Source organism: Plecotus auritus, assembly GCF_963455305.1.
Source record: "Plecotus auritus genome assembly, chromosome: 6".
Classification (NCBI taxonomy): domain Eukaryota; kingdom Metazoa; phylum Chordata; class Mammalia; order Chiroptera; family Vespertilionidae; genus Plecotus; species Plecotus auritus.
Window position 1 is genome coordinate 42997555 of NC_137773.1, and position 21089 is coordinate 43018643.

The following is a 21089-nucleotide window of genomic DNA, read 5'->3' on the forward strand; positions in this document are numbered from 1 at the left end:
AACAGTGTCCTCTAGTGATATGAAAACTGAAATAACAGAATGGGAATTTTTAAACTATTCAAAGGAGAATAAATTTCAATGATTTGCTCAAATGTTTTCTCCAGTAGATGAAAGATTAGTATGGTCTTTCATAGGAAGCCCCCTCTCTCAGAAAAAGACTCTGTACAGGTTAGTAAATTAATGTACATACTTTTTAACTTAAACAGGAACTGCCATCTTCACTACTACAGTGTGTAAGGCACTCCAGATGCATAGATTAAAAAAATCATTTATAATTTCATACATGTGTACATTCACAACAATCCTAATTTAATTTTCGAACAAATTTGATTGGTAATGATTTGAAACTTTCTTGTAAATACTAGTACTGAATTAGGATTTGAAAACTCACCTAAATTTCAGTCTATTAACACTTGTCCTGGAAAGAAACATTTGCCTATTGCCTATCCTACCACTGCTTCAACAACTCTTGGCTTTCGGACAATCTGGCTTGGGACCATCAAGACCAGTATCTTCACTCACTTTTCTCCTGTTGTTGCTGTTCCAGATAAGCTCCTATTTCACAAGCCTCCTCTTCATGGTTAGGGTGACCACGTATCCAGCTTTGCCTGGGACAGTCCCAGGTAACACTTCTTTTTTTTTTTTTTTTTAAATATATTTTATTGATTTTTTACAGAGAGGAAGGAAGAGGGTTAGAGAGTTAGAAACATCGATGAGAAAGAAACATCGATCAGCTGCCTCTTGCACACCTCCTACTGGGGATGTGCCCGCAACCAAGTTACGTGCCCTTGACCGGAATCGAACCTGGGATCTTCCAGTCCGCAGGCTGACGCTCCATCCACTGAGCCAAACCGGTTTTGGCCCAGGTAACACTTCTTATCTTGGCATAATTATTATTGGGGACTTTTTGAGGGTTTTGACAATAAATGATATGGTCTTGCTACTCATAATGCTCCATAAATCAAATTTCTGGTCTCATTTCCCACACCTCCCTCCCTTGGTACCTTCTCAATGAACAAAGATAAATTATTTGAAAAATTCCCTCAAATCTTTCTCTGAAAGTTCCTTTCCCCCTTTTGACCTAACTGCCACCAGGCAGTGTGGGTTTCCAGTCCTCTCTAGCAGTGGCTATTTCAGACCTTATGTTATTCCTCTGGTATGATGCTGAAGGCAATCTGCTTGGTTCCCTTATTGTTTCCAGACCCTCCTCCTTTATTATTCGCTGAGAACTCCCAGCTGAGAATTTTATAATATAGAATTAATACCACACAACTATCCTCATTGTTGCAGTTATTTACCAACTCCTGTTCCATTCTTCTCTTTCCTGAAAGATTTAAATTTTTCTTGTCCTATCTACAGTCATAATTCAGGTAAGTAATCCCTCTGATGCTAGATCTTCTGCCCTCTCTCCACTAATGATTTCCTCTTCCCCACCTCAGCCACATATCCTCTTAGTCATAACCTAGACCTTGTCATTTATAGTAGCTACAACCTCTCCTTAGCTACGATTTCAAGCATCCTCAACTTCAACCCCAACCTTCAACTCATTTCCCACAGTATCCTGACTCCAATAATTTATTAACCCCTCTGGAGCTGTGACACTGCCATCTTTCATTGTTTCTCATCCCTTTCCTATTCTCATTTGTCCTTTTAAGTCTCCTGATTAAGCGCATTACAATCATTATCTTATACCACAAATTCAGTGTTCTGTTTACTCCATGTCTGCATCTATAGTGTATGAGATAAAGGAAAAATACAAACACACATGCACACACACAAACATGAGCATGATGACCTGACCCACTTCCAATGTCTGATCACTAATTCAGAAATGTGAGCAATTAAGTTCTAGTCCACTCACCCTTCTTTTTTCCGTAACAAACATTTCATAGTTACTCCCCATTTCACACTTTCACTTAATCCCCCCTTTCTATTGAATTTATTGGGGTGACACTAGTTAACAAATTATACAGGTTTCAAATGCACAGTTCCACAACAGGTCATCTGTACACTGTATTGTGTGTTCACCACGTAATGATCATGCTTCCTGTTTTGTTGAAACTTTAAGAAGCCTCAGAAAACAATTACTATTATCATACCTCTTCACCTTCCTACACCTAGCCACCTACACTTGACATCTCTCTTGTTTCTAGATATGAATTATTGATGTTCCAATTTATAGCAAAAATCTCCTCATGCATACTTTATTCCACTAACTCACTATTCAAGGACATTTCTCCGGCATCATGGGTTTTTTTTTTCTCTCTTGGCTGTCTCCATAATATACCATCATTTCTTCTATCTTTAAAAGAAGAAAACTAAACAATGAAAAACAAATCTTTCCATTTCACTTATCTCTCCAGCTACCACTTCAACTCTCTCATTCCTTCTAATAAAATTCTTGGAAACCAATGGCTATGTTCACTGTTTCCAGTTCCTCGCTTTCCCTTCTTCCTTGAAACACCTAAATCAGGCTTTCACCAGTACAAATACTTACTGAATAAGAGAAATACAAAGAGAAGAGTTATATATGATATTTGTACTTGTGGAAGCCATACGTGACCTCCACTTTGCCAAGCCAGTGGTCAGTTTTCAGTCCCCATCTTGCTTGCTCTGTCAGCAGTATTTGATATAGTTGGTCACTCCTTTCTCTTGTGAAATGCTTTCTTCTCTTGGACACAACCCACTCAGGAACTTTCTAAAATTTTGCTGGCTGTGTGTATTCTCTTCTTCACTGAATAACTTGTCTCCTTCGCCTGTTAATGCTGAAATGTTACGTTACTAGTGGTATAGAGGGAAATAAGGAAGGGTGGGGGATAGCACGTGATATGGATGCAGTTTGAAATTTCAAATAGTATACCATGGAAGGTCTCAAGAAAGTCCATGACTTAGGCTCTTACTATCTTCCATCTACACTTATCCCTTTTAAATCTCATTCTCTCTATATATGCAAGTGACCCCCTACTCTATTTCTTTTGTGTGAAGCTACCCCCTGAACTCCAGACCCATGTGTCCAACTTCTCACTCACATTTTCTCTTGGATAAGCTTGCCACATGTAGCAGGTTAGCTGCTGATTCTTCATTTTTCCTGCCTTCAAGAGCTACTCCTCTGCTGGCCTTTCCATTTCAACCGAAGTCAATTCACTTCTTCATGTTGCTCAGTCAAAACGTTAACATTATCTTTGACTCCTCTCTTTGTATTTCGCTCATTCAATAAATAGTTGCACTGAGAGTCTACGAAGTGCTATCTATGCATTTTCCCATGTTCTAAAGCTACAATAGTGAACACATTAGACAAAAATATCCTGTTTTCATGGAGCATATATACTAGTGGGGAAGTCAGACAATAAACAAAATTAAAATGTAAACTATAAACTACTTTGTAATGTTACTAATGGTATGGAGAAAAATGAACAAGGGTGGGGATAAAGAGTGATACGGGTGTGTTTTGAAGGCTTTACCAAGTAGGTAACAACTGAGCAGACTCGAAAGATGTGAAGGATTGAGTCATATGGATATTTTGGGGAAGAAAATTCCAGTCAGAAGAAATAATAAGTACAAACTTTGTCAGTCAAGAGTGGGTCATATGTATTCCTGAAACAGCAAGGAAGCCAGTATGCCTAGAGCATTGGGCGCATGAGGAAGTGAGAGTAATACCTTAGCTTAGAGCCATATCAAGTAGAGACTTGCAGGTTATTGCAAAGACTTTAGTTTTCACAGAGTGAGAAAGGATTCTGAGCAGAAGTATAATATAACGTGACTTCTCCTAAACTTAATTACTCTGTATTCTCTTTGAGAGGAGACTATAAAATAGCAGTGGTGTAATCAGAAAGATGAGTTTGAAAGCTACTACAACAATCTGAACTTTTTTTAAATTCTAATAACTCTTTGGAAGAGATATTATTTTTCAAGATTCTTTAGTGAAGAATATTCAATAAATATTTAATGGAGAGCAAGTCCCAAGCCCTTACCAACCATAAAAGTCTTAGTTACCTAATAGAGCCAAGCCCACACCAATGAGTGCATACCAGCCCAGCGTGGCTGAACGGGACAAGTAGATTGCATGGCCTCCCAAGCAAAAGAGACTGGAGCTCCTACTCTGTGATACTTATTAAAATTGTTTTCTGGTAGGGCCTTATAATATAGAATCTACCTCAGTCCATTACATACAATTGAACTTTCAAAACAATTTTAAAATATCTGAAAGTTCAAATGTCCCATATGTTTTAAAAAATCGTAACAGAGGCAGGGCATTTAGCAAGTCACTAATTTTTAAAATTCATCAATCACAACAGAATTGGAATATTATATTAAACTAGAGGCCTGGTACACAGATTTGTACACTGGTGGGGTCCCTCGGCCTGGCCTGCAGGAATAGGGCCAAAACAGGCTCTCCAACATCCCTTCTGGGGTCCCAGATTGCAAGAGGGAGGTTCTCAGGTGACGACGCACTCTGGAATTGGGCTCTCTCCTCTCTGGTTCTGGGTGCGTCACCTGAGAACCGCAGCTGCCAAGTCACCGCAGCTTGGCAGCTCCTGCATTGAGCGCCTGCCCCCTGCTCGTCAGTGCATGTCATAGCTACCGGTCATAGCATCTGCTCCCTGGTGGTCATTGCACGTCACAGCTACCGGATGGATGGTTGGATGGTTGCTTGGTCAGACAGTAGCTTAGGCTTTTATATATATAGATAACTAATATTTATTTTCATTAGTTTATTATGCCATATGCTATTATATATATAATCATGTATATGATTAAATATTTGAGAATTTTAATACATTCATTATATATCATGATCTTTATTATTTTTAGATAAAGAGGATTAATTATTTATAGGCCACAATTTCCTTGATCTAAATATCATTTCTACATTTAATTAAAGGTAATGATCTTCATGGTCAGGAAAAATAGATGCATTCTCCTATACATTTTAATTGCTTTCTTTACCATGTTAATTGAGTTAATACATTCTTACACCTAAATGTTAATCATACATCTGTGAATTGCTTGCCTCACCAGAGAATTTGAGGTAACACTTCATACTCTTGGCTGCAAACTATAAATAGCCACGTGGCAGCAAGCCAAGCCTGTGAGATCAAAGTTCATGATACACTTAATGAGTCCTGCTTAACTTTTTAATTTTTCTAATAGATTGTCATGTTTAAAAATTATATTACATGGCCACTTTCTGTGAAAACATACTTCTATACTTATTCCCATGCTTATAAGAAATACAAATGTAGATACACAGGTGATTTTTTTTTTACAGAAATAAGATTGTTATTCATGTTAATCTGAAAAATTATTCTTTCCCATACACAATTTATTGTAGTCATTTTTCTAGGTCAATACATACAAATCTAACCTGATATTTTAAATAGAAGTATAACATTTTCTATGGACATTCACATTATTCCTTTTTAAAAATTAATTTAATTATAGGTCCATAATAACTTATTTGCAATTTCAAAATTAAAAATTTTCTCCAGTATATTTGTTGGGAAATCTGACCTGAAGCAATATGAGGCTATTTATAATCTTTCTTTAGCTTGCTTAATTTCAATATTCATATATTTTGCTGCAAAAAGTATGAAAGTGTTTGATTGAGATGCTTCCCCAAGCTCCTTAGTGTTATTTATATTAATGTTTTATATTATTGTTATAAAAATTCCAAACATCAAAATTCTGAAACATATCTGGTGCAAGTGTTTCATTAAATAAAGAATGCTGCCACAGACACCCTTTTACCTACACAGTTAAAAAACTGGGATTTCCATTTTTATAAAGTAGATTTGTAGAAGTGAAATTGGATCATAGAATATGCACTTCCTCATTTTTAAATTGCTTTCAGAAATGTTTTAATTCAGCCCAGGCAGTGTGGCTCAGTGGTTGAGCATCGACCCATGAACCAGGAGGTCAAGCTTCCATTCCAGGTCAGGGCTCATGCCCTGGTTGCGGGCTCCATCCCCAGTAGGGGGCATAAAGGAGGCAGCCAATCAATGATTTTCCCTCATCATTGATGTATCTATCTCTCACTCCTTCTCTCTTCCTCTCTCTGAAATCAATGGAAACATATTTTTAAAAAAAGAAACATTTTAATTGATACTTCTATCAAGTATATGTTAACATGTCTCTGTTTCTCATGATTCCACTAGCAAAGTTTATTGACAAACTTAGTATGTAACTGTGAGGACTACCTTCATGTTTATGCTGATATTTCCCAAGGGGAGCCTGCCACAGCAGGATTGCCGTGCACAGCATTTCGTCAGTAAACCTGACACCCAGCAGGCTATTTGAAAGAGGTAGCTCAAGATGTGCAAAGAATGAGTGGTCACTTGTTTTGTAATTATCTTACAAAGAGCTTTCTTCTAATCATTTGCAACAGCTATGTGCTACCTCGTTTCATTTATCTATGCCCTGGATCACACCCTTTTTATGCTGTTTGTTAACTTAAAATGGAATAACAACCCATGTTAATCTGTTGTTCCCCTCTTCCTTCCTGCTTCTCTCCCAGCTGCATTTGGAGATGGGTCTCCCGGGTTCACCTGAACTCTTGACCATCTCTGTTTGCTTCCCCAATATTCTCCCTACATGAGCATTTCCACCCACTGTGCTATCAAGCTAATAATCCCATATTTATTGCTCTTCTCCCTGTTTCACACACATTGTTACAGAATGTGTCCCATACACGTTTCTGGAATATTCCCTAGGCATTTCGTACCTTACCTTTCCCTCACCATTGCCTTCTCAAAATGCCCATTCTACATCCTATGTACTCCAGGAGCTAGCAATGCTTGGCATGTAAGGGACTCAAGAAATGTTTGATAAGTTCATGAGTGGTAAACAACAGTGCTTTAAACTTCTATAAAACATTTCACAGTCATCATCCAATGTTAAAACACAATCACAATAATTCTTTGATAAAGGCAGAATAGTTTCAAAGAAGTTAAGCAGCTTGAAAAGAGGAATAAGACTCAAATATGTCAGAATCAGGAATAAAATCAAGTTTTCTGGTTTTACATCTATATCTGTGTTGATTTCAAAGTGTGAATTTTAACTGATGACCCCTTTATTCACTCACTTTATTACAGTACACATTGTTTTGGCTTGGTTTTGTCTGTTTGTTTGCTCATATGGCAAGGTATATAAATGTCAAATCACTGTATTACATACCTGAAACTAATATTATATTGTACACCAATGATTCTTAAATTTAAATAAAAATAAAAATTTTGAAAGTACACATTGATTTTTTGCAATACTGCTTAAACACATTATAAAAAATATAAAACCATGCTGGAATACTAAATAGACTATGAAACAAAAGTATTACTTAAAATGTATAAGCAGATAAATGTATGAATGTGAGCACACATTCTGAAGTCCACCTTTCTTGACTTACAGCCATCTTCACTGGATATCAAAGGCAGTGACAGAGCCCTCTGCCAGAAGGCAATGCCTTCAATGTTAGTCTGCCTCTGTGTATCTAATGACACACTTTATCGTATGCAGCATGGGGTTGCAAAGGAATACTGCTTATTTTCACACCTAGTAACATATGAATTATCAGCAGTTCTTTGAATTCTTTCAAAGGCATCAAAATCAATCCAAGGATACAACCTCTTCTTATTTCACAATATTCCTCAAAGTGTGGGACCAGCAGGCATCACTGTGCCTGTTTCTACATGTGGGAACACATCCATTAGCCTGTGGTTCCTTCTTGCTTCTTCCCTGTGTTGCAGGACAGAATTTTCCCACGCTGGCTTTCTTCAGATGAGTCAGTAAATCTTTCAGCTCATCAGTAACGCTCTCGCCACACCAGCCGCTTCCCAGAGTGCTGCATGTCTGTGGTGCATACATGTCGGGATTTGATCAAGAATCTGAATATGGCTCCGTGCCCGGTTTGCATTTTAGACTCACAAAGACATTGGGCAAAGCCATCATTCTGCAGACCTCTTACTTGCCTGGAGTGTCACGCCACGTCTGAGATCACCGGTTTCCAGAGAACTCTCTGGCCTTTTGAACTGATTGCTCCTCTGCTTCATCCAGACCATCGTTTCTCAGTGCATTTTTAGATATGTTACTAGTTAACAACCTTTTAAAAATTCACAGAATTATAAATATTCATAATCTCTTCTGCAAGTCTAACATGAACTTATATGGAGGTAAAAACCTATCCCAACTTGACATGAACTTATATGGAGGTAAAAACCTATCCCAACTTGACATGAGCTTACTAATAATCTTTATTTATCTTATTTAGTGTGACTATGCATTCAGGTCCCTGTAGAAATATTAATGTGTTTGATTATGGGGTGCCACCCATAATTGGAAATGCTACAATAATACACAGTATGTGTATTATGTTTCCAAAATTTAAAAAAAATCTAAATTTCAAAATCCATCTAGTTCCAAGGTTTCATGTAGGGAAGTGTGGACCTATAAATATATGCTAAGTTGCATCTATGTACTGGCCTGGAAAGACTGCAATGGTATTTTAGGTTTTAAAAATATTACATAATCCCATTGAATATAAATATATATACATATATGTGTATATATGTGTGTGTATATGTATAAAGATGTGTTTAAATATAAGCATAAACAGAGAGATGACTAGAAATATGGTATTCTTTTATATATTCTACTAGAGGCCTGGTGCATGAAATTCATGCACGGGGGAGGGGGATGTCCCTCAGCCCAGCCTGCACCCTCTCCAATCTGGGACCCCTCGAGGGTTGTCTGACTGCCCATTTAGGCCCGATCGCATCGGGATCGGGCCTAAATGGGCAGTCGTACATCCCTCTCACAATCCAGGACTGCTGGCTCCCAACTGCTTGCCTGCCTGTCTTCCTGATTGCCACTAACCGCTTCTGCCTGCCAGCCTGATCACCCCCTAACCACTCTCCTGCCAGCCTGGTTGATGCCTAAATGCTCCCCTGCCAGCCTGTTTGCCCCTAACTGCCCTCCCCTGCAGGCCTGGTCACCCCTAACTGCCCTCCCCTGCAGGCCTGGTCACCCCTAACTGCCCTCCCCTGCAGGCCTGGTCACCCCTAACTGCCCTCCCTTGCTGACCATCTTGTGGTGGCCATCTTATGTCCACATGGGGGCAGGATCTTTGACCACATGGGGGCAGCCATCTTGTGTGTTGGAGTGATGGTCAATCTGCATATTACTCTTTTATTAGATAGGATAGAGGCCTGGTGCATGGGTGGGGGCCAGCTGGTTTGCCCTGAAGGGTGTCCCGGATCAGGGTGGGGGTTCCCTTGGGGTGTGAGGCGGCCTGGGCGAGGGGCCTGTGGTGGTTTGCAGGCCGGCCACGCCCCCTGGCGACCCAAGCAGAGGCCCTGGTATCTGGGGTTTATTTATCTTCTACAATTGAAACTTTGTAGCCTGGAGCAGAGCCAAGCCTTCTGCTTGCTCCGTGGCGGCAGACATTTTGGGGGGCATTTATGTATCTTCTATAATTGAAACTTTGTAGCCTTAAGCGGAGGCCTGGGCCGGCCAGGGTGTGCAGAAAGCTTGGCTTCCTCCATCACCGGGGGCAACCCTAGCCTCCTGCTCTTTCCAGCTCCGTGGCTGCCACCATTTCTGTTTGGTTTTATGTATCTTCTATCATTGAAACTTTGTAGCCTTGAGTGGAGGCCTAGGCCGGGAAGGGCAGGCGGAAAGCTTGGCTTCCTCCATCGCCGGGGAAACCCAAGCCTCCCTCCTGCTCTCTGTGGCCGTAGCCATCTTGGTTGGTTTTATTTGCATATTCGCTCCTGATTGGCTGGTGAGCATGGCTTGTGGGCATGGCTTGTGGGTGTAGCAGAGTGATGGTTAATTTGCATATTATTCTTTTATTATATAGGAGGATTTATATTGCTTGATATAAATCAGTGTCTCCATATGCAAGTATATAAAGTTTGCTTGAATAGTTGGGTAATGTGTGTGTGTGGAGGGGTGGTGTTCATGGGGTAAGAGGCAGTTATATAATATCCTTTTACTACGAATATAATTATTTCTAATTCTGCTACTGTTAGCAAAAACATTTTATTTTATTTATTTTTTTAATATATTTTATTGATATTTCACAGAGAGGAAGGGAGAGGGATAGAGAGCCAGAAACATCGATGAGAGAGAAACATTGATCAGCTGCCTCCTGCACACCTCCCACTGAGGATGTGCCCGCAACCAAGGTACATGCCCTTGACAGGAATCGAACCCGGGACCCTTCAGTCCGCAGGCTGACGCTCTATCCACTGAGCCAAACCGGTTTCAGCAGCAAAAACATTTTAAAAGCACTTACTATAAGGGAGACACTAAAATAAGCATTTGCATTGATTATTTAATATCCAATACAACTTTTTTGAATAGATGCTGTTATTATTCACATTTAATTGAATACACATTTGACCTTCTGAATCTTTTAAAGATGACCAAAAATCATAGGACCTAAAAAGTGCCAGAAATTTTCATTTGAGGGCATAACGTTTTCTAAATGGTTAATTAAGCTAATTTGAAAAGAGATTCGATGTTTAAAATGCAGTAAATTTTTCTTAATATATATATATGTGTATATATATTCATATATATATATATATATATATATATATATTACAAAATATCCATAAATAAAAGTGATAAATAGCAATGTTTAGCAACCAGTTTGCAGGGCAGGGGGGAGGAAGGAGAAGAGGAGGGAAGCCAGATACGTTGCATTTGTCCGTTTCTGTAGCCCCAAGACTCCTATTGTGGTGGATTTCAAGCTTTCCCAACACACCACCTGGGAACACGCTTGCACTGAGCTGTGCATAATTGGTCTTGGGAGTCTGTGCAGTCTGCTCTAGTGCCCTTTGGAAATATAGCTCAATAACCCCAGAGACAATGAAGCTCATTTTAAAGCAGAAATATAAATGCCAGTGCCAACATGTTCATTAAACAGGGGAAAAATACAAATGAAATAAAAAGTATAAACAACATTATTTTATTTTAATTAAATTTATTGTATTTTAATATGCAAAAATAATTTTTAGACCAGAGGTTATTTTTTAATTAAAAAAATCAGTAACTATAATTATTAAATATAATTCCATCGATCTAAAAAGTCAGGGTAATTAACTATGTTCAGGTGTTTTAAAGTGTGTTCCTTTGAGGTAACAATGCACTTCTGGTCACAAGATTCATGGGTGAGCACATAGAGAATGTGTCATTTCATTAACAGCATTTTGAAGCTCTGTTGTCTTAGTCTGTTGCTTATAAAGCTCTGAAGAATGTTGACCAGTTTCTCCATCATAAATACTGGGAGGTTTCTTTAGTAGAGTGAATAGGTTAGAAAAGGAAAGAAATGCTGTCCTATAAACAACAAAGTAAAGGTCGACTTGCTTAGATCTTTTAAGTGGTGTCAGTAGAGTCATAAATTTTAGAATTCAGGTAAAATTTTCAAGAGAATCCTATCTAATAAAAGAGTAATATGCAAATTGACCATCACTCCAACACACAAGATGGCCGCCCCATTTGTCAAAGATGGATGCCCCCATGTGGACACAAGATGGCCGACAGGGGAGGGCAGTTGTGGGCAATCAGGCCAGCAGGGGAGGGCAGTTGGGGGGAACCAGGCCAGCAGGGGAGGGCAGTTAGGGGCAATCGGGGTGGCAGGGGAGCAGTTAGGCATCAATCAGGCTGGCAGGGGAGTGGTTAGGGGGTGATCAGGCTGGCAGGCAGAAGCAGGTAGGGGCAATCAGGAAGGCAGGCAGGCGAGCAGTTGGGAGCCAGTAGTTCTGGATTGTGAGAGGGATGTCCAACTGCCAGTTTAAGCCTGATCCCACTGGGTTCGAGCCTAAATGGGCAGTCAGACATCCCTTGAGGGGTCCCATATGGGAGAGGGTGCAGGCTGGGCTGAGGGACACACCCCCTTGTGCACGAATTTCTAGTTGGTACATAATTCTTTTTAAAAATACTATTTTATATTTATTGATTAAAGAGAGGGAGGAAGGGAGAGAGAAACACCGATGTGGGAGAGATACATGGATCGGTTGCCTTCTTACATGCCCCAACAGGGGACTGAACCCGCAACCAGATATGTACCCTGATTGGGAATCGAACTGGTGACCTTCCAGTATGCCAGTGATCCATCCTACTGAGCCACACCAGCCAGAGTGATACATATTTCTTAATCAGGTACATGAAAAATAGAATACCTTATCCATAAATTATGAAATGGCAATATTAGTACATACTCATTTCTTCTAAATAATAGTTTAGATATAAAAATATCCATGAAGAATAATACTTGTGGTGGTTAATTTTATGTGTCAACTTGACTGGGCCATGGGGACCCCCGACATTTGGTCAAACTTTGCTCCAGCTGTGCCTGTGAGGGTATTTCTGAAGGAGAATAGCATGCGAATCGGTAGAATGAATAAAACAGAAGGTCCTACTCCCTAATGAGGATCCATCTCAGCCAAATGAGTTGAAGATTAGAACAGAACAAAAAGGCTGAGTATGTGTCCCTCTCAGGTTCGGAAAGACAATTTGAAGTGAATATATAATTTTAACTGCACTCTCTGTTCCTCAATGGCCATTGGGTGAGTGCAAGCAGGCAGGAGTGAAGCAAGAGGAACAAGAGAGAGAGAATTCCTTTGTCTGGGGATTTGAACCTTCTAAGATTCTGTGAGCTTGCAGTGGCAAGCACCTTTGCTATGTCACCCTGATTTTACTGTGCCTACACCAGCTGTGGGCAAACTATGGCCCGCGGTCCGGCCTGCGGAGCCGAAAAAGCGGAGGGTTCTCTTGCTCTCCCCTCCGCTCCTTCACCAGCAGCAGTGTTAACATGGCAACATCGGGAAACACGGCCGCAGCTCCTTCTTCTGAGTGGGTGGATTTATATCCGCCCATTCAGTAGAAGGAACAACCTCTCAATCTTCCAGAGGCTCCTTGTAATGCCCGCGGACGCGTCCCCCGACATCACCCTGGGAATGCGTAGACACCTTATCGTGGTGATGTAGGGAGACACGCCCCTGGAGAGCACAGTATCAGAGCATTAGCTAAAAAGGAGACCAACAACACTGTTTCCACTGAAGTTGATGTTTTAAAGACCAAAAACCTTTCAACCCAGTCTACATTGCCATCTACATCTACGTCCCGGACATAATTTGGAAGTTGCACTAAAGAAAATGTTTAATTTACTGTTTACACATTTTGTTCTTTTCTATTTGTTTTAGTTTTAAATTATTTTATTATATTTAAGTTTAATTTGAAAGGCTTTTGTACCTTTCCTTTGTTAGGCGATTTTATTTTGCCTTTGCCATCTTCAATATAAGGTATGTTATTGTGCTATGATTCCTCCATTTTTTGAAGTTTCAAATTATAATAATTGGTGTTTACATTCTTCTTGTTAAAATGTTTGAAATGAATAAAACCATTGAAATAAAAAAAAAAAGACCGTACCCTTTTATGTAATGATGTTTACTTTGAATTTATATTAGTTCACACAAACACTCCATCCATGCTTTTGTTCCGGCCCTCTGGTCCAGTTTAAGAACCCATTGTGGCCCTCGAGTCAAAAAGTTTGCCCACCCCTGGCCTACACCCATCTCCCCCGCCCCCAGTGACTTACAGGGAATGGAAGCCTGTTTCCATGGGTAGTGTAACACTACAGCTTCCTGATGAAGCTCCCTGGATGACCATGCTTATAATGTAGGGCATCCCCTTTGTTCCTTTTCTATTGTTAACATTAATGACTACCTAATTACATCAGTAACACAACTGCCTTTGTTTTTAGATTACCACCAAAGTGTTCTCATTCGTTGATGTTTACAGATGTAATACTCCCTATATTACTGGTGTTTCAGCTGCCTTGAGTGCATTGGGGTCTGTGTGTTTCAGGGAAATCACTGCAGGGGTGCCGTAGATGAGAAACGGAGGAGTAGAAAAGTGCCCGGGAAGGAGAGGGCATGTGTGCTGGTGGAAGGTTTCCAAACTCTGAGCTATCCCCCCAAAATCTGCAAATCAAATTCAGTCTGTGCTATCTTCCTAATTTTCCTATGTGGGTGATAAGCTTCACAGGCTTACTTCCTCTCCTTCCTTTTGTTTATGATAACTAATAGTAACAATAACAACAGCCTCGCTCAAGTGCCCTGCACACACATTCAGTTCTCACAAGGAACCTTCGAGGCAAATGGTTTTATTATGTCCACTTTACAGATAAGAAAAGTGAGGCAGGGAACGTTAAGAAACTGTCCAAGGTCACTCACAAATGTAAGCAGTAAAGTCAGAATAAGAACCTGGTAACATTTGTGATTTTGACCCCAGTATTCATGTTTTCACAGTCTCATAACACAATAGGTTTTTCCTATTAGTCAGAACCTGTCTCCACCTGGTCAAAACAAGAGGTTCAGAGGAGAAAAGCTGTCCAGTGTAAACAAAGGGGGTCTCCTTCTAACCTACACAGCAACCTTTGGGGCTGGAGAAAGAAGGCCCCATCTGATACCAAACAAAACTCCCTTTAAAACATGAAATCCTATTTCTAGGTGTCTAGACATAAAGATGAGTAAGATATGTGCCTGTCCTAGGTGTAATTTTTTTAAACTTTGTGCTTTTACAAATATAAAGAAAAATAAAATATTAGAAATGATTTCTTAGAAACTGTTTCTTTCTGGTTAAAGTCTGCCACCATGTGGCTATTTTGAAAAACAACATGTTCGAAGTGATTTTTCTTAAGTATTTAGATATAGAAGGGAAGACAGCAGGGTACACAATAAGGACCTGAGCTTCCATCATTGTTAACCTAATCCAATCTATCAGGAGGGCCTATTTCTGGTAATGGTATTATTATGCAAAACATTCCGTATGAATTATTTATCCCTCACTACCAGCCTTTGAGGTAGATACAACTGACATCGTGATGGTCTGCAAGTATTATATCCTTCATGCCCTTATGGACAGGAAGCCTTAGATTCTAGATTGGTCTCTAACATCGATGAGCTGTATTGCTACGCATCATATGACTGCTATGTGGTAGTTGGATTTTTACCCACTTTCAGCTGAAACTAGATTTATCAGGATCTAAGCTTTTTTCCTCATGCCTTGAAGTCTCTATTTTTTTAGTATGTTACCTATATTTGTCAAGTAACCAAAATATCTGAGATTTACTGTGCAAATTTGACATCACATTAATAGTGGTCCAAATAATAGTACAGCATATATTAACAGTCTAAGGACAAGTAAATATCATCTTACTAGCAATTAGTACATAAGGATTTCAAAAGTTTTTTCACATTACAGCAAACAAACTCACAAAAAATTAAAATAAAGCCCACTATTGATGTGGTACCAATAAATACATATCATGTGCTTGTTTCATGAACTTGCTACTGAAATTAGGTAAGAAATTATTATCACAGTGTAAAGAAGTATTACTAATATTATGTAATGTACTTAGATTAAGGATTATTATAAACTAAAGGCCCGGTGCATGAAATTCGTGCACTGGGGTGGGGTCCCCTCAGCCTGGCCCTCTTCCAGGAGCCCTTGGGGAATGTCCTTAGCGCTGCCGCAGAGGCGGGAGAGGCTCCTGCCACTGCCACTGCGCTCGCCAGCCGTGAGCCTGGCTTCTGGCTGAGCAGCGCTGCCCCTATGGGAGCTCATTGACCACCAGGGGGCAGCTTCTGCATTGAGCATTTATTTGCCCCTGATGGTCAGTGTGTGTCATAGCGACCAGTCATTCCATTGTCATGCCGAATGTGAGATGGCTCAGGCCAGGCCGAGGGACCCCACCAGTGCATGATTGGAGTGGGGAGGGATGTGGGAGGTTGGCCTGCAGGGGATGGTCCTCAGGAGGGCCTGCAGGGGATGGTCCTCAGCCCATCTGACTCAGTCCCGATTGGCTGGACACCAGCAGCCAGCTAACCTACCAGTTGGAGTGTCTGCCCCCTGGTGCTCAGTGCACATCATAGTAACTGGTCGACTGTCTGCCCCCTGGTAGTCAGTGCAAGTCATAGCAAGCAGTTGAGTGGCCTTAGCATATCATTAGCATATTTTAGCATATTGTGCTTTGATTGGTTGAACGGCCGACCAGTGACCAGACGCTTAGCATATTAGGCTTTTATTATATAGGACTAGTGGCCCAGTGCACGAAATTCATGCATGGTGGGGGGGGGGTTCCCTCAGTCCGGCCTGCACCCTTTCCAATCTGGGACCCCTCAAAGGATGTCCGACTGCCAGTTTACAGGGATCAGGTCTAAACCAGAAGTCAGACATCCCTCTCTCAATCTGGGACTGCTGGCTCCTAACTGCTCACCTGCCTGCCTGCCTGCCTGATTGCCCCTAACCACTCTGCCTGCTGGCCTGCTCGCCCCCAACTGCCCCCCACCGCCAGCCTGATCTCCCCCAACTGCCCCCCATGCCAGTGTGCTCACCCCCAACTGCCCCCCCCCACTGGCCTGCTCGCCCCTACCTCCCCTCCCCACTGGCCTGCTCGCCCCCAACTGCCCCCCTGCTGGTCTGCTTACCCCCAATGGTCCCGCCCTCCACCAGCCTGATCACCCACAACTGCCGTCCCATCTTGGCCTGATCACACACAACTGCCCTCCCGTCTTGTCTTGTCCTCTAACTGCCTCTACCTCGGCCCTGCCACCATGGCCTTGTCCAGAATAACATCCGGAAGGTCTCCTGGAAGGTCTCCCAGTCTAATTAGCCTATTACCCTTTTATTAGTATAGATAAAGGCCTGGTGCATGGGTGGGGGCCAGCTGGTTTGCCCTGAAGGGTGTCCTGGATCAGGGTGGGGGTCCCACTGGGGTGCCTGGCCAGCCTGGGTGAGGGGCTGATGGCTGTTTACAGGCTGGCCAAGCCCCCCAGTGGGGACCCTCACCCCATGGGGGTGTGGCCAGCCTGGGTGAGGGGCTGAGGGCTATTTTCAGGCTGGCCACACCCCCTTCAGGGTGGGGGTCCCCACTGGGGTGACTGGCCAGCCTGGGTGAGGGGCTGATGGCTGTTTGCAGGCTGGCCAAGCCCCCCAGCAGGGACCCTCACCCCATGGGGGTGTGGCCAGCCTGGGTGAGGGGCTGAGGGCTGTTTTCAGGCTGGTCACACCCCCTTCAGGGTGGGGGTCCCCGCTGGGGTAACTGGCCAGCCTGGGTGAGGGGCTGATGGCTGTTTGCAGGCTGGCCAAGCCCCCAGCAGGGACCCTCACCCCATGGGGGTGTGGCCAGCCTGGGTGAGGGGCTGAGGGCTGTTTTCAGGCTGGCCACACCCCCTTCAGGGTGGGGGTCCCCGCTGGGGTGAGGGGCTGATGGCTATTTGCAGGCTGGCCACAGCCCCTTCAGGGTGTGGGGTCCCGCTGGGGTGCCTGGCCAGCCTGGGTGAGGGGCTGATGGCTGTTTGCACGCTGGCCACGGCCCCCGGCGACCCAAGCTCCCAGCCCCTCCTTTTTTTTTCTTGTTTTTTTTTCAGCATCTCCTTGAGCGGAGGCCAGGGCCGGCTGGAAGCAGGTATCTGGGATTTATTTATCTTCTATAATTGAAACTTTGTAGCCTTGAGCAGAGGCCAGGGCTGGCCAGGGCGGGTGGGAAGCTTGGCTTCCTCCATTGCTGGGGGCAACCCAAGTCTCCTGCTTGCTCCAGCTCCGTGACCACTGCCATCTTCGTTGGGTTAATTTGCATACTCACTCTGATTGGCTGGTGGGTGTAGCGGAGGTACGGTCAATTTGCATGTTTCTCTTTTATTAGATAGGATTGTTAAAATTTATGTTTTGGATCCCACAACAAATTTTATAAGGTGAGGTTGCCTATTTTTTATCCTCAGAGTTATTCATACCATGGACCACAATGGTTCCTTCTTTCATAGAATCACATGATGAATGGCATAATGAATTGCATAAAAGAATCTATTTCTATAAGAGCTAATCACATATGCTTTACTTTCATTATAAAATTTTTTCATTTATAATTTAGGTAATGTATCATTCAAGTGAAAGATAACTTACTATTCCCAATGTTTTTCTTTCTTCTTTATTTTTTATTTCGTTATATATATTTTTATTGATTTTAGAGAAGAAGGGAGAGAAAGAGAGAGATTGAAACATCAATGATGAGAACCATTGATCAGCTGCCTCCTGCACAATCCTACTCGGTATCAAGCCCCCACTCCAGGCATGTGCCCTTGACTGGAATCACACCCAGGATCCTTCGGTACCCAGGCCGATGCTCTATCCACTGAGCCAAACCAGCCAGGACTCTTACTACTTGATAAAGTTATGCCAGAAAGGAAGAGAAAAAGGCTAACCACTGTCTTTCACTCCCTCCTAAAAATTATAGGTTGAGGAAAGCCCCAAACTTCTTAAATAAGGTTGAGTCTTCTTGTTATCCTTCCCCTCACCCCCAGCAAAAAAAAAAAAAAAAAAAAAAAATTATTGATAAGAACTGTGGACTAGATCTCCACGAAAAATTTGAGAATTTGAATACATTTTTTTTTCACAAATCACAACAAAAAAATCATCTATTTGAGACTTACTGCTCTGATCTGATCATTCTCCAATTCTTTAAAGCCTAAAACAGGGGTCTGGAATGTCTGGCCTGAGGGCCCTCGAAATCATTTGATCTGTCCCTGCCAAGGCAACCACAGGTGGGCCTCAAAATTCAATAAATCTAGGAGCTTTTTTCATAGCAATATAAATGTATATTAAGTGAATTATATTAAACGAATTATGTTATAAATATCCAAATGGCCCTTGGCAGAAAAATGGTTCCCATCCCTGGCCTAAAATATGCTCTCAAAGAGTTAAGGTACAATGCTGTTAGTATTTGCTGCACTTGGGTTTTAAGTTGGTTTGGCACTGGAGCGATACACTATCCTCACTTTTTATACTTAAAAAAAACACATCATTGTTGCACCTCTCCTTATATTCAGCTTACACTACTGTTTTCTTTTACTGTCTGCAGATGTCATAGGGAAATAATCTTGACAGGTGCTTGTCCTGCAGGAAAAGAAAGCTTTAGACAATTCAGATGGGGAGGATATGGCTAGTAATAATATGCCTCGTATTTATTCACTTGGCATGTCGGTTACATATTATCTATCTGATAGGTTTTGTTATTAAATACCAAGGATAGAACTTCAGTAAGTACAGGCTCCTACCCACATGAAGCTTATATTTTAGTGGAGTGGACAGATAGTCAACAAGTAAACATTATGAACATAACTTCAGATAGTGACAAGTGCAATAAAGAAAATTAAGCAAAACACTCTAATAGTGAGTGCTGTTGGGAGGCAACATTAATTAGATAAATGACTTCTGAGTTAGAAACATCTGGCCAGAGTCTTACATGATAAAGAAATATCAAGCCATACAGACATCTGAGAGGAGAACATTGAGCTAGAAAGAAATAGATAAAAGGTCCAGGAAAATGACCCAATTTGGAGAGGGAGGAAACAAACAACAAACAAGCAAACAAACGCAGGGTAATCAGATCAAAGAATGAGAAGGGCATTGGTTTGCTGATCTGCAACTTTTGTTTGTTTGTTGGCTTTTTTTGTTCCACTGGTCACTTGGCCAATTGTTTTAATAAATTTGATATTGAAAGATGGACTATCACTTACTAATACTGATGTAGACTAGTAGATTTCAAAGTACTTCTAAAGTTTGTCTCAGACTTGAATGTACAGAGCATTATGTAAAAATGCAGTTTAGATTCAATCATTCTGATGCTGAAGTAGTGGGTCCAGGATTCTATCTGAAGCCAGAGCTGCTGCCCTGTGGATCCCCTTCGATAAGCTGCACCTGCTGAAAGTGAGGATTTGGGTTTCTGCTTCTTAGTTCCTGATTCTGTACAGTGCAGAAATATGTATTTTAGCAAAGGGTTCCAGGAATTCTGATGAAGGTGGTCCACGTACAGTGTTGTGGAGGGTACAGAATTGGACAACATAAGCTCTAATATTCCTTTTATCTGATATCCATTCTCAGGGACGTTGGGCAGTGGACATTAAGAACCTGTTGGTCCCTGTCTAAACCAGTGAATATTCATCAAAATAGTATTTATTGAATAGCCACTCGATAAATATTGCTAAGTGGCTCCCTCAAGGACTTCACAATCTGGAGACCAGAAGCCTAAGAGTACAGAAGGATTAGTAGAAGTATGGCTTTTAGATGCAGGCAAACCCATGAGCTATGAGTGTGTGAAGGCTAAACTCTCTGATGTAGTCTCTTGATATTCTCATCAGTAAAATGAGAGTATCGGTATTTCATAAATCTTATGTAAGGAGTACATGAAGTGATCTAACTAAAGTGGTCAGTATAATGTCTGGCATAAAGTAAGTACATGAACAGCACTGGGCCATTAGATGCTGAGTATTTTAAGATAGTAAAGAGTTATTTTAATTTTAAGTGTGGTAATGCTGGATATCCTATATAATAAAAGGTTAATGTGCAAATCGACCAAAGGGCAGAACGACCAGTCGCTATGATGTGCACTTACCACCAGGGGGCAGATGCTCAATGTAGGAGCTGCCCCCTGATGGTCAGTGCGTTCCCACAGGGAGCCAGGCTCACCAGCAGGCGGACATCCCCTAGGGGTCCCAGACTGTGAGAGAGGGCTCAGGCCAGGCTGCTGGACTGCCTCCCCACAACCCCCCCCCCCCCAGTGCACGAATGTGATGCACTGAGCCTCTAGTGTAAAAATAAATAGCCTTTAAGAGTTTGGTATGTGTTGAATTCTTATGAATGAAATGCCATAATATCTGGCATTTGTTGTATCTGACAAAGAGACACCAGGTAACTTCTGCTTCACAACCAAGGTAAATACTGCAGGAAGATAGTATTCCAGATAGAAGGGTCTGTCAAAATATTGTGCTATTTGTTTACTGCTGGGGCAGGAGAGACAAAGCAATTTTGCGAATAGATGGCAGCTGTATTTCTGGAGCTCTGCGTGGAGTTCTATTTTTTGTGTCCCTTGTTAAAATATTCTCTTGACCCCCAGATTTTTTGCACACAGAGCTTGTAAACATGCTCCAAAAAATGGTTCATAGCATGCATTTCAAACAAAGAAATGAAATGATCGAGGTCACCAGTTTCATTCATTCATAGCATAGATTTTTCCAGTTGACCAGTGG